General features: G+C 34.3%; 1 protein-coding gene and 1 pseudogene across 3 annotated transcripts in view; both read right to left on the minus strand.

Annotated features, from left to right (window-relative positions):
* CSMD3 (CUB and Sushi multiple domains 3) overlaps positions 1-27,456 on the minus strand; it is a 1,080,105-nt gene that overhangs the window by 493,859 nt on the left and 558,790 nt on the right. The gene's annotated exons all lie outside the window — the stretch shown is intronic.
* On the minus strand, positions 6,985-7,696 carry LOC132413391 (dnaJ homolog subfamily B member 9 pseudogene; annotated as a pseudogene).

Below are 27,456 nucleotides of genomic sequence, written 5' to 3' on the forward strand. Positions count from 1 at the left end.
CACACACAAAGTTGTATGAGATATTTACTAGTTTTAATACGTATCCACAGGATTAATACTCATATGGAGTATAACATGGAAAAGTGCGGAACTAAAGAAATAAGTCCGCTCTCACTCCCTCTTCTGAGAGAACATGGAAAAGTGCGGAACTCAAGAAATAATTCCGCTCTCACTCCCTCTTCCGAGAGAACTGGAATCACAACTAACTTTTGAGCAATCATCAACAGAAGACACTGGAACTCACCAAAACAGATACCCCACATCCAAAGACAAAGGAGAAGCCACAATGAGATGGTAGGACAGGCGCAATCACAATAAAATCAAATCCCATAACTGCTGGGTGGGTGACTCACAAACTGGAGAACACTTATACCACAGAAGTCAACCCACTGCAGTGAAGGTTCTGAGCCCCACATCAGGCGTCCCAACCTGAGGGTCCGGCAATGGGAGGAGGAATTCCTAGAGAATCAGACTTTGAAGACTAGTAGGATTTGATTGCAGGACATCAACAGGACTGGGGGAAACACAGACTCCATTCATGGAGGGCACACACAAAGTAGTGTGTGCATTGGGACCCAGGGGAAGGAGTAGTGACCCCACAGGAGACTGAACCAGACCTACCTGCTAGTGTTGGGGGGTCACCTGCAGAGGCAGGGGATGGCTGTGGCTCACTGTGAGGAGGAGGAGACTGGCAACAGAAGTTCTGGAAGTACTCCTTGGCGTGAGCCCTCCCAGAGTCTACCAGAGTCTACCCACCAACAGCCCAGGTAGGCTGCAGTGTTGGGCTGCCTCAGGCAAAACAATCAACAGGGAGGGAACCCAGCAGCACCCATCAGCAGACAAGTGGATTAAAGTTTTACTGAGCTCTGCCCACCGGAGCAACAGCCAGCTCTACCCAACACCAGTCCCTCCCATCAGGAAACTTGCACAAGCCTCTTAGCCTCATCCACAAGAGGACAGACAGCAGAAGCAAGAAGAAATACAATCCTGCAGCCTGTGGAATAAAAACCACATTCACCGAAAGACAAAATGAAAAGGCACAGGGCTATATACCAGATGAAAGAACAATATAAACCCCCAGAAAAACAACTAAATGAAGTGGAGATAGGCAACATTCCAGAAAAAGAATTCAGAACAATGATAGTGAAGATGATGCAGGACCTTGGAAAAAGAATGGAGGCAAAGATCGAAAAGATGCAAGAAATGTTTAACAAAGGTCTAGAAGAATTAAAGAACAAACAGAGATGAACAATACAATAATTGAAATGAAAAATACATGAGAAGGAATCAATAACAGAATAACTGAGGCAGAAGAACAGATAAGTGACCTGGAAGAGAGAATGGTGGAATTCACAGCTGCAGAACACAATAAAGACAAAAGAATGAAAAGAAATGAAGACAGCCTAAGAGACCGCTGGGACAATGTTAAACACAACAACATTCACATTATAGGGGTCCCAGAAGGAGAAGAGAGAGAGAAAGGACCCGAGAAAATATTTGAAGAGATTATACTGGAAAACTTCCCTAACATGGGAAAGGAAATAGCCACCCAAGTCCAGGAAGCAAAGAGAGTCCCATACAGGATAAACCCAAGGAGAAACATGCTGAGACACATAGTAATCAAATTGGCAAAAATTAAAGAAAAATTATTGAAAGCAGCAAGGGAAAAATGACAAATAACATACAAGGGAACTCCCATAAGGTTAACAGCTGATGTCTAGCAGAAACTCTACAAGCCAGAAGGGAGTGGTATGACATATTTAAAGTGATGAAACGGAATAACCTACAACCAAGATTACTCTACCTGGCAAGGATCTCATTCAGATTCGATGTAAAATCAAAAGCTTTACAGACAAGCCAAAGCTAAGAGAATTGAGCACCACCAAACCAGCTCTACAACAAATGCTAAAGGAACTTCTTTAAGTGGGAAAAACAAGAGAAGAAAAGGACCTACAAAAACAAATGCAAACCAATTAAGAAAATGGTAGTAAGAACATACATATCGATAATTACCTTAAACGTGAATGGATTAAATGCTCCAAACCAAAAGACAGAGGCTCACTGAATGGGTACAAAAACGAGACCCATATATATGTTGTCTACCAGAGACCCACTTCAGACCTAGGGACACATTCAGACTGAAAGTGAGGGGATGGAAAGATATATTCCATGCAAATGGAAATCAAAAGATAGCTGGAGTAGCAATACTCATATCAGAAAAAATAGACTTTAAAATAAAGAATGTTACAAGAGACAAGGAAGGACACCACATAATGATCAAGGTGTCAATCCAAGAAGAAGATATAACAATTATAAATATATATGCACCCAACATAGGAGCACCTCAATACATATGGTAACTGCTAACATTTATAAAAGGGGAAATCGACATTAACACAATAATAGTGGGAGACTTTAACACCACACTTACACCAATGGACAGATAATCCGAAACAGAAAATTAATAAGGAAACACAAGCTTTAAATGACACAAGAGACCAGATAGATTTAACTGATATCTATAGGACATTGCACCCCAAAAGAGCAGATTACACATTCTTCTCAAGTGCACACGGAACATTCTCCAGGATAGATTATATTTTGGGTCACAGATCAAGGCTCAGTAAATTTAAGAAAAATGAAATCATATCAAGCATCTTTTCTGACTAAAACACTATGAGATTAGAAATCAATTACAGGGAAAACAATATAAAAACAGAAACACATGGAAGCTAAACAATACGTTACTAAAAAACCAAGAGATCACTGAAGAAATAAAAGAGGAAATAAAAAAATACCTAGAGACAATATGTTACTAAATAAGCAAGAGATCACTGAAGAAATCAAAGAGGAAATAAAAAAATACCTAGAGACGAATGACAATGAAAACACAATGATCCAAAACCTATGGGATGCAACAAAAGCAGTTCCAAGAGGGAAGTTTATAGCTATACAAACCTACCTCAAGAAACAAGAACAATCTCAAATAAACAATCTAACCTTACACCTAAAAGAACTAGAGAAAGAAGAATAAACAAAACCCAAAGTTAGCAGAAGGGAAGAAATCATAAATATAAGAGAAGAAATGAATGAAATAGAAACAAAGAAAACAATAGCAAAGATCAATAAAACTAAAAGCTGGTTCTTTGAGAAGATAAACAAAATTGATAAACCATTAGCCAGACTCATCAAGAAAAAGAGGGAGAGGACTCAAATCAATAAAATTAGAAATGAAAAAGGAGAAATTACAACAGACACCACAGAAATACAAAGCATCCTAAGAGACTACTACAAGCAACTCTATGCCAATAAAATGGACAACCTGGAAGAAATGGACACATTCTTAGAAAGGTATAACCTTCCAAGACTGAACCAGGAAGAAATGAACAGACCAATCACAAGCAATGAAATTGAAACTGTGATTTAAAATCTTCCAACAAACCAAAGTCCAGGATCAGATGGCTTCACAGGTGAAATTCTATCAATCATTTAGAAAAGAGCTAACACCCAGACTTCTCAAACTCTTCCAAAAAATTGCAGAGGAAGGAACACTCTCAAACTCATTCTATGAGGCTACCATCACTCTGATACCAAAACCAGACAAAGATACTACAAAAAAAGAAAATTACAGACCAATATCACTGATGAATATAAATGCAAAAATTCTCAACAAAATACTAGCAAACAGAATCCAACAACACATTAAAAGGATCATACACCATGATCAATTGGGATTTATCACAGGGATGCAAGGATTCTTCAATATACGCAAATCAATCAATGTGACACACCATATTAACAAATTGAAGAAGAAAAACCACATGATCATCTCAATAGATGCAGAAAAAGCTTTTGACAAAATTCAACACCCATTTATGATAAAAACTCTCCAGAAAGTAAGCAGAGAGGGAACCTACCTCAACATAATAAAGGCTATATACGACAAACCCACAGCAAGCATCATTCTCAATGGTGAAAAACTGAAAGCATTTCCTGTAAGATCAGGAACAAGACAAGGACGTCCACTCTCACCACTATTATTCAACATAGTTTTGGAAGTCCTAGCCACAGCAATCAGAGAAGAAAAAGAAATAAAAGGAATCCAAATTGGAAAAGGAGAAGTAAAACTGTCACTGTTTGCAGATGACATGATACTATACATAGAGAATCCTAAAGATGCCAGCAGAAAACTCCTAGAGCTAATCAATGAATTTGATAAAGTTGCAGGATACAAAATTAATGCACAGAAATCTCTTGCATTCCTATACACTAATGATGAAAAATCTGAAAGAGAAATTAAGGAAACACTCCCATTTATCACCACAACAAAAAGAATAAAATACCTAGGAATAAACCTACCTAGGGAGACAAAAGACCTGTATGCAGAAAATTATAAGACACTGATGAAAGAAATTAAAGATTATACAAACAGATGGAGAGATATACCATGTTCTTGGATTGGAAGAATCAATATTGTGAAAATGACTATACTACCCAAAGCAAGCTACAGATTCAATGCAATCCCTATCAAATTACCAATGGCATATTTTACAGAACAAGAACAAACAATCTTAAAATTTGTATGGAGACACAAAAGACCCCGAATAGCCAAAGCAGTCTTGAGGGGAAAAAAACGGAGCTGGAGGAATCAGACTCCCTGACTTCAGACTATATTACAAAGCTACAGTAATCAAGACAATATGGTACTGGCACAAAAACAGAAATATAGATCAATGGAACAGGACAGAAAGCCCAGAGATAAACCCACACACACCTATGGTCAACTAATGTATGACAAAGGAGGCAAGGATATACAATGGAGAAAAGACAGTCTCTTCAATAAGTGGTGCTGGGAAATCTGGACAGCTACATGTAAAAGAATGAAATTAGAACACTCCCTAACACCATACAGAAAAATAAACTCAAAATGGATTAGAGACCTAAATATAAGGCTGGCCACTATAAAACTCTTAGTGGAAAACACAGAAAGAACACTCTTTGACATAAATCACAGCAAAATCTTTCTTGATCCACCTCCCAGAGAAATGGAAATAAAAACAAAAATAAACAAATGGGACCTAATGAAACTTCAAAACTTTTCCAAAGCAAAGGAAATTACAAACAAGCTGAAAAGACAAGCCACAGAATGGCAGAAAATATTTGCAAATGAATCAATGGACAAAGGATTAATCTCCAAAATATATAAACAGCTCATGCAGCTCAATATTAAAAAAAACACACAACCCAATCCAAAAATGGGCAGAAGACCTAAATAGACATTTCTCCAAAGAAGATATACAGAGTGCCAACAGACACATGAAAGAATGCTCAACATCATTCATCATTAGAGAAATGCAAATCAAAACTACAATGAGGTATCACCTCACACCAGTTAGAACTGCCATCATCAAAAAATCTACAAACAATAAATGCTGGAGAGGGTGTGGAGAAAAGGGAACCCTCTTGCACTGTTGGTGGGAATGTAAATTGATACAGACACTATGGAGAACAGTATGGAGGTTCCTCAAAACACTAAAAATAGAATTACCATATGACCCAATAATCCCACTCCTGGGCATATACCCAGAGAAAACCATAATTCAAAAAGACACACGCACTCCAATGTTCATTGCAGCACTATTTACAATAGCCAGGTCATGGCAGCAACCTAAATGCACATCGACCGACAAATGGATAAGAAGATGTGGTAAATATATACAATGGAATATTAGTCAGCCATAAAAAGGATCAAAATTGTGTCATTTATAGAGACACAGATGAATCTAGAGACTGTCATACCGAGTGAAGTAAGTCAGAAATAGAAAAACAAATATCATTAACGCATATATGTGGAATCTAGAAAAATGGTACAGATGAACCAGTTTGAAGGGCAGAAATTGAGACACAAATGTAGAGAACAAATGTACGGACACCAAGGGGGGAAAGCGGCAGGGGTGGTGGTGGTGGTGGTGTAATGAATTGGGTGATTGGGATTGACATGTATACACGGATGTGTATAAAATGTATGACTAATAAGAACCTGCTGTATAAAAAAATAAAATAAAATTCAAGGGAAAAAAAAGAAATAAGTCTATCGAAAACAAAAGCACACATTTCTTAGGATTTAAAAATTTTGCACATAATAAGGTTGCACAGAAATTACTGGCTGTTTTTATAAACAGAATGAGGTATTAGTTAATCTCTAAAGATGAGTGCAAAGAGGAAAAACCATACACACAAAAAAATGCATAAATTCATACTAAGACCTAGAGCACCAACAATTAAGAAAGAAATGTGAAAAAATGTATAAAACAGCTATGATTTCACTACTACAAAATTATTAGCCAGGGATGAAATCATTAGCCACTTAACAATCTCTTGGCAATATTAAGTTTTCAACTTTCTTTCAGTCTAAATGTCTATGAGCAATACAATCACTTCCTTTACTCCAATTCTTCTGCATGGTTCTGTGGTAAATATTCAACCATACCTTTTTGAAGCTTTCAGTAGAAATTAACCAAGATACTGCTTGCTATACTTTGCTGAACGACTCAATTATACAGTTTGACATACATTTTGCAACCCGAGTCAGAGATGCTACAGAGCACGCAATTTTAAATTAGCAAAGGTTTCACTCAAAAAAAAAGCACTCAAGTTCACACAATTTAAATCTACAATAACTTTTAAAATTTAACCTTTAAATATTTATCGGCAAACTCATTTTCTTTGGTAATAAAACTGGTCATGTTAATAAGTCCAAGGGCAGGTAGAGAAAAAAGACCAGGCAGAATTATAATCTTTTCTTAAAGAACCTGCCTAATCAGGGAATTTAATAATTAGCTATTCCTCTACTAACTGAATGTTGCTGAATTTGTCAAAAACAATTTAAATATATTTAATAGCTATGTCAAATTAAGTGAAATCATGCACTTGTCAAAATAGTTCACAAAAAATTGGTTCTGCATCAAAGATCCTGAAGAGGAGTCAACTAGTTTGGTTTAATGAGAACAGAAAAAGGACTAAATACTGTCCTGAACAGTCAGTGTATGTAGTAACCATGTTTCCTCTTTGTTGAGTGGCAGTCCTACAGTGCGTGCTAGATCCATGGAATCTATTTTCAGTCTGTACTGTATGTCGATTCGTGGCGGTGTCAAAACCACTAAAAGAAAACATTTTCTCCATATCTTCAAGCACGTCATCAAACAACCCACCTCCAAAAGAAAACTCCTGGAAATGGTGCCTTAGTCTACTGGAACCATCCTGGCATGTCTGGAAGTGATCTGCAAAACACTTCTTGGACCGAGTGTTTTGGTTTTGACCAAAAAAAACCAAAGTCTTTAAATAAGTCATCAAAATTTAAGTTAAATGACTGCTCAGAAGGACTTCCACTAGCTCTTTGTCCTTTACCATTAGTAAGAGCACTATGTCCAAGTGTATCATATTCTTTTCGTCTATTAGCATCTGAGAGTGTTTCATATGCTTCTTCAATCTCTCTGAATTTTGCTTCAGCATCAGGTCTCTTATTTTTATCAGGATGGCACTTCATGGCCAACTTGTGAAAGGCCGTCTTGATTTGGCACTCTGATGCTGACTTTGGCACACCTAAGATACCATAGTAACTTTCTGAGGTCAAAATTAATTCGGTTACCATTAAAATGCAGGTTTCAAAGATGAAAACTGACTGGGGAGTATTCATTTCTAATATCCTGACCCTGGCACCCTACGCGCATGTGGAAAACTATTGTTGCTGCTCAGCCCGGCGTCACTTCCAGCCCCAACCCCTAAAAGGGCAGCGCTGAAGACCACAAATGTTTTTAATGGCATCTAGAATGATGAATCCTTTCCAGAAGGTTTTCAATTTACTTTCCCCAGATCCATCAGATGAATCACTATTTATGGCAGCTATAGCCTTTTCAAATGTATTTCTTAAATAATAAGACTTGAAAGTCAAAATTACTCCTTGATCCATGGGCTGCAGAATGGATGCTGTGTTAGCAGACATGAAAACTACATTCATCTTGTTGTACACCTCCATCAGAGCTCTTGGGTGACCAGGTCCATTGCCAATGAACAGTAGTATTTTTAAAGGAACTTTTTTTTTTTTTTTTTCCTGAGCAGTAGGTCTCAACAGTGAGATTGAAAATATTCAGCAATCCATGTTGTAAGTAGATGTACTATTTTTAGGCTCTGTCGTTCCATTCATAGAGCACACGCTGAGTAGATTTAGCATAATTCTTAAGAGCCCTGGGATTTTCAGAATGGTAAATCAGCACTGGCTTGAAGTCACCAGCTGCATTTACCCCTAACAAGAGAGTCAGCCTGTCCTTTGAAGCTTTGAAGCCAGGCGTTGACTTCTCCACTCTAGCTATGAAAGTCATAGACAGCATCTTCTTCCAATATAAGGCTGTTTTGTCTGTACTGAAAATCTGTTATTTAGTGTAGCCACCTTAACTGATTATCTTAGATAGATCTTCTAAATTACCTGCTGCAGCTTCTGCATCAGTACTTGCTGCTTCACCTTGCACTTTTATGTTACGGAGACGGCTTCTTTCCGTAAACCTCATGAACAGCCTCTGCTAACTTCAAACTTTTCTTCTGCAGCTTCTTTACCTCTCTCAGCCTTCACAGACTTGAAGAAAGTTAGGGCCCTGTTCTGGATTAGGTTTGGGCTTAAGAGAATGTTGTGACTGGTTTGAACTTCTCTCCAGAGCACTAAAACCTGCTCCATTACCAGCAATAAGGTTGTTTCACTTTCCTTATCATTTGGGTATTCACTGGAGTAACACTTTTAACTATCTTCTAGAACCTTTCTTTTGCATTCACAACTTGGCTAACTGGTGCAAGAGGCCTAGCTTTTGGCCTGTCGTGACCTTCTATAGCCTTCTCAGTAAGCTTAATCATTTCTAGATTTTGATTTAAAATGAGAGACTGTCACTCTTCCTTTCACGTTAACACTTAGAGGCCATTGCAGGGTTATTAGTTGGCCTAATTTCAATATTTTATTCTCAAGGGTCTATAATTTGTATGCATGTATACTTTCTTTATTTTCTTTTCTTAAGTAAGTCGCCTAAAAATTTTATCATTTGTTCTCTTACCTTTTAAACTTCTTGTTTTAACAATTCAGCTTCCATTCTCAACTTAGCAGTGAAGCCTATGATAAATGAATAAATCCACAAGTGCATTTCACACAGCTTCTTAAACAGTTTTTCCATAATGCAACTAAAAGCAGTGCTCTTTGACAATAGTCATGTTTTTGATCATATACATATCAATCAATAATATATAATAATAAGATAATACTTATTTTTTCTCAAGAATTATGCTATGTTTTATGTGTGTTACCTCATTACCTATAAAATAAATCTTATATGTTACCCAGTCTTAAAGCTGAAAAAAAATTGAGGTTTATGTTGATCTTTTCCAAAATCACACAGCTAGTAGAGTTGAATCAAGAATTAGGATGTGCTATATACAATGGAATATTACTCAGCCATAAAAAGAAATGAAATTGAGTTATCTGTAGTGTGGTGGATGGACCTAGAGTCTGTCATACAGAGTGAAGTAAGTCAGAAAGAGAAAAACAAATACTGTATGCTAACGCATATTTATGGAATCTGAAAAAAGAAAATGGTACTGATGAACCTAGTGGCAGGGCAGGAATAAAGACGGAGACATAGAGAATGGACTTGAGGACATGGGGTGGGGAGGGGGAAGCTGGGGTGAAGTGAGAGTAGCAGCGACTTATATACACTACCAAATGTAAAATAGTGGGAAGCAACAGCATAGCACAGGGAGATCAGCTTGCTGCTTTGTGACAACCTGGAGGGGTGGGATAGGGAGCATGGGAGGGAGGCTCAAGAGGCAGGGGATATGGGGATATATGTATGCCTATGGCTGATTCACTTTGTTGTACAACAGAAACTAACACAGTATTGTGAAGCAATTATACTCCAATAAAGATCTATTAAAAAAAAAAGAATTCAGATGTGCGGCTTGACTACGTAGCCCATGCTTTCAAGCAATACTACTGTCCTTGGCTACACTGCCCCTTTTAATGTGTTACATACAGTAACTCAATTTTCTGTTCTTTGTAGTAATATTTTATAAATAAATAGGAATTAAATGACAAAACATATTCAGTCTTCTTTGTTAATTGTAAGTATTGCAATTAAAATAAAATATATTAGCTTCATAAGAGAATAGAAAAAGAATGCTGTCCCTTTAGGAGGAAAGTATTTCCAACTGTTTACCATTTTAAGGAAACTAATTAAATATTCAATAGGCTGAATGCTATTAGATGGAAGATTGAATATTCCTTTGCAATCTAAATTCTAAGTGTGGCCAGAGGCACTGTGAACAGTTTAAAGAATAAAATCTCTAGCCTGAGTAACTGAAATGTGCTTTTTACAATTCAGGAGAGACACACATCAGAACTGATATGCTTATCAAATATAACATCATTAGGTCATAATGATGAAGAATGAAGAGCGACAGAAATTTCAGGCTTCTGGATTTTTCTCCTGGAAAAATCCTATTTTCCTGGATGAAATTATATTTTAAGACAATACATAAAAAGAAAAAAAAATCTGTGGCATATGTAGTCAGATAATGTTTTAATTTATGGTTTATTATATGTATACAACTATTTTACAAGCATGTATCTAACTTTCAACTGAAAAGCTGAATAGTAGCTAACTGCAGAAATAAGTTCACTTTCACTGGTATTAAATTAATTTAATGATCTTCCCTTGATTAAATAGACAAGCAGAATTCTAAAAATTTATTTCTCAGTTGTCAGGTCCAAGAACAAATTCTTAGACTAGTTTTATAATTTTATCAGATAAAATCTTGAATGTTAATCCTGGATATCCCCATTCAACTCCAACTTTTTAAAGAAAAGGAAATTAAGATCCAGACTATTAAGTTTGCCAGGAAATTATTCATTCAATGAGTATTTATTGACTACCTATTATAAGTAAGTTAGACACTCTTATATGTTACGAGACAAATTCCCAGCCCCTGTTGAACATAATTTCTAATGGATAACAACTGGATTAATGGCAGAACTGAGGTAGACTACACTTTACACTTTTTTACTAAAAAGAAATGGAAAAATTCCTTTGAAATAGCTGGAAGTTTGCTTTGAAAAAAGTTAGAATTTTAAAGTTAATCATTAAGGAAACAATAAATTAACTGAATAGTGTAAAATATTTTGTTAAAATGTACGGGGCTTCATACTGAAAACAAACAGTACATTCTGGATGGGCTTTTGATAAGTCATGATTTTTTATTTATCACACAGTTGTTAGCAAAATGTCTAAAATGAATTGTTTTATTATTTATATTTTCAGCAAAATTGCCTTTTTCTTCTAATTTGCAGATAAAAATAACATAAATATGCTACAATAAAGCAACCAGAACAGAATTAAATATATGTTGGAAATTGTGAATTGAAGGGCATATCTGTTTCCACTATCAATTTTTGTAAGATGAATAAGTATTAGTTATATTACCATGCCATCTAAACTAAAGAGCAATACAAATATCATGTTGGTTACAGAGGACGGTATCATATACAATCCTCTTTGAGATTGATTCTGCAGAAATTTATTGCAAATAAAGAAAGAGATAAAAAAAATTAACCTCAATCCAAAATCTGTACTAGAAAGTGGTGGCCCTCACTCTCCTCCAGTTCTGTTCCCTTGGATAAAGGTCCTAAAGATTTTTGGAAGAAATAGTAAAAATAACAATAATAACAAAAGACTCTTTAGAAGTTAGAATTAGTTTTGGGGACAAAAGAAACACACTAGTATTAATTTTATTCAATAAATAAATATTATTGTGTAGCACTGTAGCCTACGTGGTAGTGGGACAGCAATATGCCTCAGTAGCTAAAACTGGGGAGGTGGGGAGTGGGTATTGAGTGGCTTTATATATAAAGTTTCATGTTGTCTTTGATTCAAACATGAGAATGGATGGTCTATTTGTGGATCTATTAAAAACTCAGTCCTTGCCAAGAATTTTCTTTCTACCAAAAGAAAACTAAAATCTTTCTCTGATAGTCACAGAGAAGTACTATAGAATGCTACACCAAGATTAGAATATACTCAGGGCGGAGGGTTCACTAATAAGTTACTGTGCATCAAAACCAGAAAGGAATGAAAATACCCAGCGATAATTATTCATAAACAATTTATAAGTATGTTGAATGAAAAAAAACCTCCTGACAGTACAATTCATAAAGAGGATACTAAAAATGAGCTTTCTGCAAGCACACAAGGAGGTACACAGAGGATGGTCTATGTTACAAAAACAACAAAATCCAGTCATGGCACAAGACAGCCTTATATGATGTTAAAAAGGGAATGTGTAATTGTTAAGTTTGCCAGAAATCATAATAAAAAGAAAAATAATTACCTTTTGAGTACCTAATTGTTTGATTTTTTTTTCAATTCTATAATTTTATTGACTATCATGTAACACATGATTCTTGGTGCTGGGAATAACAAATCAAAAAGACTGAAATCCCGGCTTTACATATTCACATGGGAGGAGAAAGTTTATACACAAATAAGTGAAACATAATTTCTTGATGGTAATAAGTTCTGTGAAGTAAAACAATGCAGGAAATGAGAGAGCATAGGTGCTTTGTTTATGACAGTAAAATTTTTAACAGTTAGAGTACGTGAAATATAAGCATATATGCAGGTTGAGAGAAGAGTAAGTATAAATCCTTAAGGTATGTAGGTGCTTGGCATATTCACGTAACAATAAAAAGGCCACTGTGGCTGAAATAGAATGATCCAAGGGTAGTGTAGTATGAGATGAGGTAAGAGAGCCAATGACAGGGTTTACATGCTATTGTGTTAAGCAACTTGATTTTTTCTATTGCAAAAGCAAGTTTTTTTAAAAAAAATGTTCTATTCACAGAAGACCAGTAAAAGTAGTAGCTCTTATTGTTTAAAAAGAAAAGATTATTCTGATGTTTACTAAAAATATTCTATCTTTCTGAACTCATACACACAATTATGCCTGTAACCTGTCTCTCCATTCTTATTTAAAAACTCTAGTACTCTGGATAAAAATTACTGACTTGAAATATAAGCCCATCAATTAAGTCTCTTAATCTGTGTATGAGGTGTTAAGATATTCACATGTAATTTTAATTTTCTTTTCTACTTGCAAATGTTCTTTGGCTTTTTTTTTTTAACATCTTTATTGGGGTATAATTGCTTTACAATGGTGTGTTAGTTTCTGCTTTATAACAAAGTGAATCAGTTATACATATACATATGTTCCCATATCTCTTCCCTCTTGCGTCTCCCTCCCTCCCACCCTCCCTAGGGTTTTATTTTTTAATTACAAAATATCTATTCAAAATATTATATCCCTCCAAACTAAGTAGTTTCTTGTCTTTTTTCCAGTCAAAAGGAAATCTTGCTTCAAATCACAATCATTTGTAACCTATGGGCAGTAATGATGTGGGTTTATATTATCCTGGATAATTATTTTACATCTTCTGTTACTGGCCTTACAAAGTCACAAGTGGTAACCTTATTTCCTACTTCACTGAGAAATCCAAATCAATCAAAAAGAAAATTTTACAGACTCTCATCATTCTATTTACCCACCTACCATCTCCTATCCTCTTGAGCACTAGATCATCTATGTTTTCTCCTAATCAAGAACATCATTCCAGCGATTCTCCTTTCTCTACTACATCATAATTTTTTTCACTCTCTAGTTCATACCCAACAGGGTTAAAAAATGCTAGTGTTTCTCTGAACTTTAAAACAATACTTCTCTTGATTTTGTGTCCCCCACCAACTACTACTCCATTTCTCTAGTCTTTTTTGCAGTCAGTCTTCTGAAAAGAACAGTCAAAAATCCATGTCTCCAACTCCTCACCTCTCGCTCTCTCTTAAAACCACTCTAATCAACCTCTTCCCCAACAACTCCATAAAAGCTGCTGTTGTAATAAACACCAATATCTTTCATCTTATAAAATTCAATGATAAATTCTTAGTCCTTCTCTCATTACCTATCACGCAATATAATCCTACTGGTTATACACACTTCTCTTTGATATACTTTCTTCATTGGCTTTCAAGGCATTGTTCTCTTTTTTTTTTTGTTCCCATTAGGAGGAGACAAAGAAAAGAAAGAGGGTAGGGTAAGTGAGTGATATTCTAATTTTTTTTTTCCCCCAGAGAGTCTATATATATATATATATAATCTAAAAATATATAAAATAGAGGTATATATTTATTTATCTAGAATTGTTGAGGTAACAGCACCCAGAAAACTGAAAATAAAAATAGATTTAAAATGTTCCCTGTGGGGTAAGAAGGAGAGATTAGTACTCTTTTTATCATAAGCTCGTCAGTTCTTGCAACCATGTGTACTTATTCCTTGATTTTTTTTCCTTGATAAAAATGTTTTAAAATAAGTTTTTAAGTACCATATGTAATTAAAAAAACTAAAAATGTCTATACACTTATTTCAGTTGGAAAATGGAGTGGCTAAGATGAGAAGTAAAGCACATTAATTTCATAGTTTTCATTGCTGGTGTCAAAAGTTACTACATAACTCTGATAAATCAACAAGTAGAGGTGTAGGTTTAGGTATAAAGTTATGGTGGTAAGTGGTATTAAAAATAAAAATATTAAATGAAAAACCTGTTACTTTGGGGCAAAGGTTTGGATATGAATGGGAGCCATAGATATTGGGTTGGCCAGAAAGTTCGTTCAGGTTTTTTCCCACGTTATAGAAAAACCTGAACGAACTTTCTGGCCAACCCAATATTTTCTTCTGTTTAATGTTATTTTAAAAATATCTTTATTTTTTAATATAAAAGCATGTATTGCTTTTATAATTAAAATAATTCAGTTTTACAAAGAAAGACTAAGTAAAATTTAAAGTAATACATTTATAGGAGAAATGTATCTCTTTTACTATTTCTGCAAAGGATGAACATAATTGTATTCCAGGGCAATGGCTGATACTTAGGCAATGCTGTTAAATAAAGTTGAATTAAATTGGGGGAAAAAAGGCCTCATTATAAACATGTGAAAAAAAGTGGTGTGCAGAAACAGCTCAAGAGCCTCTATGCACCAGGAACTCTTCCTGAATGTATAACATCGTTTAAATGATTCTATAAATGACCTGTTAGTGGAAAGAACATTAAGGAAGTATTAGAGGAGATCTATATAGAATGGGAGCAGAGCGAATAAACTGCTGTTAGGAGTTACCGTAGGAAATGCCTATACACACTTTACACCTTGTCAACTTATGTAGTACCAGCAAAGAGTTTGTTCACCCCCAATACATAAGAAGTTTTAAAGACACTGAGACTTAAGAGTTCCACTCACTATCCCAACTTTCTTTGTGCTTACAAATCATCTAGTTTTTAATTGACTAAATTGCCTTTGTCTGTGGTCCTTATGAAGGAAAAAAAAATGAACATAAATTGCCAAAACTTATCTTGAAATATTAAAGTAGTTTTGGGAAGAATGGGACTGTGTGGTTGGAGAAAGGCTGGATAGGAGAAAAGTTTGATGAATAATACAAGGTGCACATGCAGAAAGTACAGCACACTTGATAGAAAGCTGTTGGAAAGTAGGCGAGAGTGATGGAAAGTATACATACTGGTATTTGACAGATTATATGAGCACTGGATTCTTCGTTCACTCGGGATAGACACAGTACAAAGTGGTGGAGGGACCTGATTCAAAAAGGAGAAAATGCTGAATGGAGGTCTAAGTCAGGATGTAATCAACTCTAGTCTTCCTCTATCACAGTGAGAGCTATTATATTAGTGGAGATAAAATTCACTTTAGATCTCCTTTCAAAATACACAAACCTACAGTTTTATCCAAAATATGGGGAGAAGCTGAGATTTTAGGAATATGAATTATGTTGAGAAGAGAAGCTTTCATTTTCCTCAGAGCAGTAATTTCAAGTGTTTGTTAGGAGAAAATATAGTAATTACTGTATCAGACAGAGTTCTAATGGGAAAAGAGAAACTTCTCTGTTATTGAGACAAGAAGGATTAATATAGGAAATCAAAAGTTTACAAAACCAGAGAAGAGCCTGGAGAGTGATAGGACAGGGAAGCGGCTTCCAGCATTCAGTAAATCAGAAAGTGCAAGAATCACTGGGAATTGCTGCTGACAATCCCAGCTGTGTGTAACCCTCAAAGGAGGCAATTTTCAGGGAGAAGGCCGTGAAACCTCTGGTAAAACTATGTATCTGCCATTTGATGAAGCCCCTGAACCCACCTGCCTGTTGAGGGACAGCAGCTTTTGCTTCTTTTTTGCCATAAAGTCTCTTGTGAGTGCCTCCCATTGGAGAAATCAATACTGAACAGGGGAGTCTGTCTTTAAATAGATGAAGACATGTTTATTCTCTCCTCCAAAGGAAAGATGCACTTCCGCAGCAGTTACTGTTAGTTCCCATCACCTAGCTCAGTCACAAAGCCTCTTGACATCTTAAAGCCTATATGACAAGGCTAACCACCACCAACGTGCCTTATATTAAATTGTAGAGAAATAGAAGAAGAAAGAACAAAAACTGGTCTATACGTATGCAAACATGTCCATAACAAAGCAAGGGAGAAAATACTGATAGTTATCCCATTCTTTTTCTTTTCCTGCAATTGTTTACAAAGCCATTTTTGGTGTCTATATTTCTTTCTTCACCATGTGTTTCATATTTTTCCCTCAACCACCACTTCAGCTGGTCATGATGATATGACCAAAATCTTTATTGAAGTGTCTGAGCCATTTATGAACCTGTTGATATCTGCTGTAATTTTTCATTAATTTATTTCTGTGCAAAGTATTCATTGGCAGCCTACAAAATCTACTGGCTTCCATACATACTCCTTCTTGATCCCAAGGTACACCAGCAACTCTATCTCCCGTTTATAATCAGGGTCAATCACCACAGCCAATACAGTAAATCCTTTATTTGCCTGTTGATGGGTGGTTTAAGAAGCTGAATACAGTCAGGGTACAATCTCCGCCACAAGAAAAACGGAATTGTTGCATCCCCTAGTGGACTTCCTTTGTCCTCTTAGGAAGTAAGACCTCAACTAGCAGAGCTCAGAGCTGTGGAGATTAGAAACACATATTTTGTGAGTGATTTCTTAGGTGTAATAGTGAGGGGTACCACTTCACTTTCAACCCTCAGTGTCCAAGACTGTGTTCTGGCTATGTGAAAAGAGGGGTATAGGTTTCCCCCACTATCCAAAAACAAAGCAATCCTATGAAACACTTTGTAAGCCATAGAGAGTAAAGCGAAGAAGCAATTACCTTAGGACACATCTTACTAATAGATGCACAAAATATATTGAGATAAAGCATAGATGCAACAGACATAGTTCAAAGCTGTGGCAGCTTGACGCTGAGATGCTGAGCGTAGTTCCCAGGAAAGGAGCTTGGTGGTGTCACTCTCACTGCCCAGGGTGCACATTGCCTCTACAACAGCTAACTGAAAAACAATGCTGAACGCCATTTTCATCTTTTACTTCTTTCCGTAAAAGTGAAAAATCCTCTTCAGGTTTCTTTTGGTTAGTGAAAACAGGTACTAATGTAGATCTTTCATGAAAATGAAGTGGCGTGAAGCAAACGTTTGAAAAGTTGGGGTGGTGGTGGTGGTGGGATGAATTGGGAGATTGGGATTGACATATATACACTAATATGTATAAATTAGATAACTAATAAGAACCTGCTGTATAAAAAATAAATAAATAAAATAAAATAAAAGTGGGGATACCTGTATAACATATTGGTTATTTGTTCCAAGTCTATACTCAATGCATATTTTAGAACAGCTCATTAAACTTATAAGAGCAGACTCCCAACAGGTGTCTGGACCAGCTGCAGACCTTTCTCTTCTCTGGTACCCAAATAAAACCAATGAAAACTTAAAATTATCCTTAGGCATTCCTGTTTTAAAGACTGGATTTTTACCCCAAATAATAAATCCAGAATAGCAAAATTTCACTGGTAATGTGGACAGGTAAACATTTCTCCATTAAGCGACAAAATGGGAGCCCTTTCACTAACTCTGTTTTAATTCTTCATGGAAGAATGCTCTCTAGAAATAGGAAGTCTAAGAAAAATTCCCAAGAACGTAATTTATTTTACCATCTGCTTTTCTTAGAAAACAGTTAATAACATAATTGCCTCGACATCATGTTCTGAGTTGCGCATATGCTACACTGGAATGCAAAATTCATTTTTTTTTTTGAATTGTGGAAAGGATGCCTTGAAGTTTTTAATTCTATTTTTGATTTTACATTTTGGAAGCATCTTATATTTTGACCCCCACCCAACTTATTTATTTCAACTTTTAAATTGTAGCAAATTTTAGTACATTGAAACAATGAATAATAATGTATCATACTGGTGTACAGAAGGTTTTTTACTAGAGTGTCTCAACGAGTTTTTTTGCTTATTTTTTTTCCCATTAAAGAAAAGATGTTTTACTTGAATTATTAGAGAACGAGAATGACTTGTTACTTCAAGTACCCATGATTCTTGTAGTCTGTCTACCTGTCTGTCTGTCTATCTAGCTAGCTAGCTAGCTATCTTGTGGATATATTTGTTTAAGACAAGTTAGGGATAAAGACCTAAATATACAACTGAAGGAATTAATCAAAATCCCTACTGGTTCTGATTTTCAGGAAGGAGGGCAGAATCAATGAAGTAAACAACTGTGAGATAAAGGAGGCTTTGCCCATTGTATTAAATGGTACAAATATCACTTGTCTTTGATGACCTATCCTAGATGAAGCTGTCTGCGCTACTGAAAGGTTAGTGATAGCTTCATTACAATTAGTTATGATATTACATAAAAATTCTCTACTAGGATCAGAACTCAATTTCAGAATGATAAAGAAAGCCCTAATGACAGATTCATAAAATTTACATTGTATTGAATTATGTACAACTAATATTATGAATTTTATTTGGTTCCTACTAGATCATAAGATCTTTGTTGGCAATGTTTAAAGAGTAACTACTGAATAACAATTACTGTGATAGTATATCCATTCTGTATTTGATTAATATACAGGGTTCTTTATGTTATTCAATTTGAACACCATAAGTTGATTTTATTTCCAAACTATTATTGTAAAATGTGTTATTTGCTCTTAATAACATTTATGCTATTCACTGTAATTTTCTTAGTCGTAATAAAATTTTGACTGAAAGAAATTCTTTTTTTGAGGAAAATTATGTCTTGTAGTAATAATTATTATTCTGAGAATAATAGCTATTATTTATTTTAGTGTTGTATGTGCCAGGCACTTTTCTAAGTACTTTAAGTGTGTTCCTTTCAATGGCACTATGAGATACTATTATTAACCATATATTACAAATAATGAAATGTAAGCAAAGTAAGTAACTTTATGAAGGTCACACTGCAAATAAGTATTGGGATCCAAATCCAAACCATGCCATCTGATTCCAATATTAAACTCTTAACCACTGCACTCACTGCTATCCCACAAATACCTCCCATCCCTGGCATATGACACTATTCTATCATCAATTTTGTTAAAAATAACTTGAGAATATGACATGGCCACAAATAACCAATGTAACATGCAGATTCTACATGAAAACTTCCAGGAGTAAAACTTTTTTTCTAGCAGAAGTAGATGAAAGCGTAAGTCTGCCTTTTGGTCTTCAAGAGCAGTCAGAGGTTGGCGGTAGAATTGCTCACTCTCCTTTTAGAGTAGACTAAGACGATCTCAGGCAGATACTTAACTTCAGTTACTTGTTGGGACAAAATGAAATGTCAGTTTTTATTTTCTTTTTTATCCTTAGCACTACACCTAAATATTAGATTATTAATCACTAAAAGGTTTAGTCCATAACTTTTATTAAAAGCTATTATGTGTAAATGCAGATCATTCATTAACATAAAGGAATTTAAATACTGCTAATGGAAATTGAAGCCTATTAAACTAACAGTGAATATTGCATTGTTTGGGGGCCAAACGAGTATTGTATAAATTAAGAAAATAATAATTTATTGTTATATTTTTTCTTGAACTTCAATGAGTTTTTAAAATAATTTGTAACTTAAAGTGTTTTTACATTTCTGTAGTCATATTTCCTCCCAAATCTCAGCATTAATCTCCAGCTTCAGCAGGAATAGTCAGACCAGTGCTGCTCTTTTAGGGGAATGGCTCAGTGGACCCCTGAGAGTCCTAATTTCAATGTGTTTGATTTAAAAGTCTTATGAGGCATTGCTAACAGTATCTGTTACTGGAAAAAATCTCTCCTTCTTTAAAACCTCAGTACTGAACAATATTCTCCTTTGTGAAGCTGTGATTATTCAAACAAATTTCTCCCCAGAGTCGTGCCATTTTCTAGTACAGGAATTTCCATAAGAAAAAAGTGGAGGGCTGATTAAGAAGTCACCCATGTCTTTTTTTAAAGAAGTAGATGCAATCTCTGTTTCAATTAACCATGGGACATCTTCAAATGACCTCATTCACTCTTCTAATTTATTTACTAACATGGAGCCAACTCAAGATGCACTTACTGGAGGGACCATGCCCTAGTTTCATTTATTTCTCATTAAATGTGCTGCTGAATAGAAATACCTCAATCACCTACAAAAAAGGAGATCGCCAATGGAATTCCTAAATAAACTGATTCTAGTTGAAGAAGACTGCAATTAATTTTGATATTATAAATAAATATGTTGTAAAACATATAAACATATATGTTTATAAATATATGTAGAATATATGTAAAAAATACATAGCTAATTTAATCTTTTCACCCTTTTCTTTTACTGTCTGACTTGGGAATTGAATATTTTGGCTTCAAATAAACTACTGAAATCTATACTACAGGTAAGATCTAGAAATATTTTTCATTATGAATCTTACCTTATTTTATTCATACCCAAGTATAAAGTAAGACATTGGTATTATATGGAATTCTGGCTCCTGTAACTTTGTATCAAAGCTATTTAGGAAATTGTTAAAAATACTTACAAAAAGTTTTTTTTTTCTTCTTCTGTGTTTAGTTCACACGTTTACAACCACAATATAGAAATATACTTGTATTGGTAAAACATTTTTGAGCATGCCCTCATATTTGTTTCATTTGTATACAAGTGCTACTGTATTAATACATCATATTCCATGCATGTGTATATGTATGTATCGCACTTGGAAGTTATAATTAATGAGATTGGCTCCATTGTATCATCAGTGAAACTCTACTTGACTCCAGCCAAATATCCTGAAGGTGAATGTTTTAGTTAACAAGGTGAACTATGTGAACAATAGTGTATTTATAATTATTTACCTTTAATATGACTTTTTGCTTGAAAAGTTATATTGTCAACCCCAAACTTCTGGTTTACCTTCTATTAGCAGTAGAAGTCATTTAATGCAGCTGCTTTGCGTAAGTTACCACCAGATGGCATTTCTGTGTTTTTGATTATGCACATATTTCTGAACTAAAAACTATTTTATTAAGTGAGGTTCTTGCTAAGTTCTTTGGGCAAATATTTTACTTCTCATTCAAATACATACTATTACCAAACAGCTGTTCTGTCTATGGTACTATGCTAAATGTGCTGAGGGCTACAGAGGTAAAGTGTCAACACCTTTAACTGCTTGTATTTAGAAAATAAGTATTCAGTAGAGCTCTTTATCTGACTTTCATTTAATTAAATTGCCAGATTCTTCGTTGTTTTCCATGTTGTTTGCAAACATACTGAAAATAAGTAGTAGGCAAATTATAAAAGCTTCAATATGACATTCCAAGAAGTTTATACTTTACTATATATTATTTAAAATTAATTTCCTAAACTGATTTCACATAATATAATCAACACAGATTTATCAAAGTTTTTTGTTTTTCTTAATTGGTTGGTTGGCTTTTGGCTGGTTTGTGTTAGTGAAGCAGAAAATTACATGATCAAATTTATGCTTTATAAAGATAAATTTGGAATGAAGAAGGCATATACTAGGGACATAAGAGACCAGTTAGAAGACTATAGTGAGTCAAGTAAAAAAACAAAAAGAATAAATGGCTGAGATGAGATAAAGGTATATCCCTCTTTCTAAGAGATGGGATCATTTAAACAAGTAATTGAGAAAAAGAATGGATGGGAGGTTGAGAAGAAGATGATTCTTAAGTTTCTGAAGAAGATGATTCTGAAGTAGATGAGTCATCATGGTGGGGGGTAGAGAATATGAAAATAAGGTTTTAGTAAAATGTAAAGACTTTGTTTTGGACATGTTGATCTTAAAGATTTGTTGTACAACCTGACGAAAATATTAACAATTTGATATGGAGTTCAAGAAAGGGGTGAGGGATATATTTTATAGGGAAAAACCCTATCAAATATATTTAACAGAATCAACAGTAAATTTTTCTCCCTCCTTTGTCCCCACAATATATTTTATTAATACCACAAATATTACTTGAAATTTAATAGCCTGACCACATTATCTAAATAACAATGTGTCATCTATCATAACTCTGAATCCACATACCAAAATAATGTATCTGAAAATAAGGACCTTTATTTCTATTTTTAGTCCAGAAAAACTGTATCTATTATATGTTAATTATTTTGATTTAAAATAAAAGGCAGTCCAGTGGTTAGAACCCTGCGCTTCTACCGTTGGGAGCACAGGTTCTATCCCTGGTCGAGGAACTAAGATCCTACAAGCTGTGTGGTGTGGCCAAAAAAATAAAAAAATAAAATGGAAATGTTTTCTATTAAATTCAATTTTTATGTAATTTTTAAGTAATTATTTTTAAGTAATTTATTTTTACTTAAATTAAATTTAAGTAAATTTAATTTAAGTAAATTAATTTAAGTAAAATTTAATTTAAGTAAATTAATTTAAGTAAATTTAAATAAATTTAAGTAAAACTTAATTTAAGTAAATTAATTTAAGTAAATTTAATTTAAGTAAATTAAATTTAAGTAAATTAAATTAAGTAAATTAAATTTAAGTAATTTATTTAAATTATTTTTAAGTAATTTTAAGTAATTATTGAAATTTGTGCAAACAAATTTTGCTTTCAAATGAACAGAAATAAAATTTGGGGTATAGAGAATAATCCTGTTTCATGTGGGAACTATATTACTTTCAAAGTGTTACATTAATATACATTGGGCTCTGGACAGGATTATGAAGTATAGATGCTTCTCTGATTTTCCCACACAGGAAATTCTTATGTTTTTTTATTGTTGTTGTTTTTCTTTTTTTTCTTGCTAGTGGCCCTATATTTTAGAAAATTGCAACTAAGTCTTTCCCTTCTCATTTAAAGGCAGCTGAAAATATTGAATTTCACTAAAGGTTTAAACTTTTTATATCTTCAGATATAATTAGTGGTCCAACATAATATCTTATTTTGCTACATGGCTTTAAAAAAGAAACATTTCCAACAGAAGTAACACAAGTGACATTTTAGCAAGTTCTAAGCTGTTAAAATGAACTAAGAAATGGGAATTTTAATGGGAAAAACGTCTTTCAGAAATACATTCATGGCTTCCATTGTTATATTTGCTTACTAAGGGAGATTTAAAGGATTTGTTGAATGAATGTAAAGAGAACATTTTCATTTATAAGCAAAAATTTTTAAATATGCTGTTCATAATTTTATATAAAAGCAATATACAGTTCTTTGAAGGTTTAATAAAAATATCAAAATTAGAACAAGGCAAAGAAGAAGAAAAGTATCCCAAAAAGTAAGTTTCTGGATCAAGACAAGTTACATTTTTCTAAAAATTCTTGAGCTTGTACTTTGATTAAAAGTAATTTAGCCTAAGTTTATCTTACTCTTAAATAAAAGTATATTTGTTTAAATTTTCAATTTATCATATTTATGCTTAATGATAAATTTGGAGACTATGTGTTCAAAACTTTTTCATTTGGTATTTCTCCTATAAAGTAATGGTTAAGTAGCTATAATTAAGAAATTTATGAAACCTTTTGTTTTATCATTAGAAGTGACTTAATATAATTTAGTCTTTATATATTTATTTGTTCTTTGAACAGATAAAATATGATAAGATAAGCACATTAGCCCTGGCCCCTTCTGCCTTTATATCTGAGTCTACACTATGATATTCTATACTATATATATATTTACACTCACACACATATAAATGATCATTATCTGAGGTATTAAAATGTGGTGAAGATGATATTTTGTTGTATACTGTTACACAATGGTGATTCTTCTTAAAAACATATATTGTTAATGTAACAATGGTAAATAAAAGAATAGCAAAAGACTGGTGAAAACAATTTGTGGAATATAGCCAACTTAATTCCTTTTATTAATTAGTAGGGAAGTCTGTACTGTTACAATCTTGAACATATTTTTTAATATTTTATATGTTCAAAACAATCAATTTAAAATATTTGCTGTTTGCATTAGTACATTTGAAAATTACAGTACCTTTACAAAAGAGGTTAGCAAACAAATCTGTGCAGAATAGTTCAGACTCAGGGAAGCATAGTAGCTGTGGTTGGATAAAAGGGAGAGCAGAAGTTCCTGAATAATATGTGAGGGAAGGGCATTCCAGGACAACTATATAAGATGGACAAGGAAAGGAGATCGAAAATAACATGACTTGTTCCAGAAACAAAATATCATTGGTGCATATAGTAAATGATAGGTAATGGAGGAAGTGAGGAAAAGAGGGTCATTAAGGTTTAATCATGGAGAACCTTTAATACCTTGATGAAGATACTGGATTTTACTCAAGAGATAAATGCTAGACAATAAAGGTGTCAAGAAGGAGAATAACTGGGCAAGATTTATATTTCAGATATTTACTCTGAGCAATGAAGGGGATGGTTTGAAGAGGACAGGTAAACCAGAAGGGAAGATGTTTTAAATGTCCAGGCGTGAAATGCTGAGGTACTGAGACACTGGCTGAAAGAATACTAACAAGGGGATGGATCTGAGAAATAGGTAACAAGCAGCGGCAGGAGGAATTAGTGAAACAGTAGATGTGCGGACTGAGAAAAAGTGAGGGGTTTAGGATGACACTAAGGTGAATACGATCATGAAGTGGTTGAATGTATGAGACTGATTTTTTAATCAAGTCTGAGTCAGGACATATTTTTTCTTGGACAATTGAAAAGTGAGCCAATGCGATCCAGTGTGTGGAAGGTGATTAGAGTCCCTGGCTTTCCACATGAGCAACACGCAGCAGTTTCTCAACCTAATTTATACTGCATATGTCCATTCTCTCTCCTCACTATTTATTCATTCTTCACTCAGTGAGCATTTTCAAAGGGCTTACCATGGCTAAGTACTTACTTGCTGCCTTTTTTTTTTTTCCCCATGCACCCTGTTCCCAAGTTTCTATTCTAATTTCTCATTGGTAAGACTTTGTTAATTTATGACAGCTCTCCTCTTTGTGTCTGGATCTCTCTCTATTGTCCTTTATTTCTAATCAGACACATCTCCTGGATATATTTTTCAAATGCTCATTAAAAATCAGGAACTGTTACAAGCTTGAACTAGTACCACTAGCTAATAATTTCTGAAGGAAACTAGTGGTCCATCTAGAGTTCTCTGTTGCCTCTAAGTCTGAGTGATTAGACCACAAACTCTTCTCTGAAGTATTCTGTTTCTTTCATGCCTATTATCTGGCCCACCCCATACTGCTCTCATTTCCTTTGGCCTTCCCTTTACTAAGTTTTCTATGATGAAAACATTTCTGTAGGATCAGTGATTGTATTGGAGAACAGTTCTCATCTCTGTCTATCCTCCACCAGGGAGGAAGGAGTCAGGGACACAGACTTACTTTGTGAGAAAAAAACTTACACAGTTTAAACAATGTAAGATAGGAAAATTTAACCTACTTGACTTGAATCTAATCCATGTTACTCCACACTAGGAAAATGAATGGCAATTAAATTTTTCAGAAGAAGAGTACACTTTCAATATATATATACATATTTGGTCAGAAGTTATAAAGACAGATGAAACATAACACTTGACGTAAACCCAAGATCTCTCTCTAAATACAGGACCAGAAATCAACTTCTTTTTTATGCTTTCCTATGCATTTCTTTGTTTTTGTATCTTCTAGGAATTTGAACTTGGTAAGTTATATGATATATTTTGATGATGAAAAAATATATATATTTATAAAATATCAATAGGTTGCTGCTATAAACAAAGATGTCTCAGCAACTCATACCTGAGAACATTTATTAATGAAGGCTATACTGCCACTTTTTAAAACTCAGCATCTTTACTACTTCATACAGTAGACAGTAAATGGTAAAAGAAAAGCCCTGAGAAAGCATTTTTGCTGCTCTTCATGGCCCCAGGGGGAGAAAGGCTGATTTTCTTTGATAGCTGGCCACTTTGTTCTGGCCATGGGCAAAGGGACAAGTAGCATCAAAGAGATAGAACTTATGTTCTAACTTGAGAGATCAGTCCTTCTAATGGCACAGCAAATTGCAGTCATTAAGAATTCTGGAATTAGAACTGGGGGGTTTAAATTCCAGTTCAACCACTTATTAGATCTGTGACCTTGGGCAAGATAATGAACCTTTAAAGCAGCTGCAAAATGTAAGTAATGTCTTAGCTTTCAAGCCTTTTGTAAAGACTAAGGGAAGTCAGGAATAATAGACAATTAATTAGGGCCTATATCACAGGAATGTACAATAAATGGTAGAGTAATCTTTGATAATTTGCCTGCTATAGAAAACTTTGGGATTCCTGAAATAAAAATAAAGAAGATAAAAAATGTGCAGGAAGAATTTTGGAGAAAATAAGAGATTATGAAGCTGTACATGAACAAAGAATTGAAGAGGACAGTATGGAAGCAAGTTAAGTTTGCTTAAGCAAAAGACAGCAAAAGACTCTTAGAAATGATACTATAATGATTTGACATTGGGCTAACTTGCAAAGGGAGAGTGGCTAATTTTGGCAGCAGAAATGCATAAAGGCAGTGTGAAACAACATAAGATAGTTATGTGGCCATATACAAGTTACTTAACTTCTCTGTGCCTCAGTTTCCTCATCTGTAAAAACTGGTTAGTAACAATACCTAGGCCATTAGGATTGTATGGAGTTTATATTAGAGTTAATATAAGTATAGCACTAGATTCATGCTTCATACCTACTAATTGCATTGTAAGTATGGCTATTATGATTACTGTTATTTTAAATAACCGGTTGTATAGATGTCCAAGTAATTTGCATATGATTATCTACTTAAATATAGACTAATAATTTTATCAATAATATCAATTTAAATTATTTTCATAAATGACCTTTCTGTTTAATGTCCACTGAATGAAGCTATTTATTTACACGGCCTTTTCCCTCTGCTATACTGTTATTTCTTGGAGTTCACTCAGCAAGGTTTTTATATCTCTGAATCCTTATTAAACTAGTTCCTAAGCCTGGCTGTACATCAGAA

This window comes from Delphinus delphis, chromosome 17 (genome assembly GCF_949987515.2).
Source record: "Delphinus delphis chromosome 17, mDelDel1.2, whole genome shotgun sequence".
NCBI lineage: Eukaryota > Metazoa > Chordata > Mammalia > Artiodactyla > Delphinidae > Delphinus > Delphinus delphis.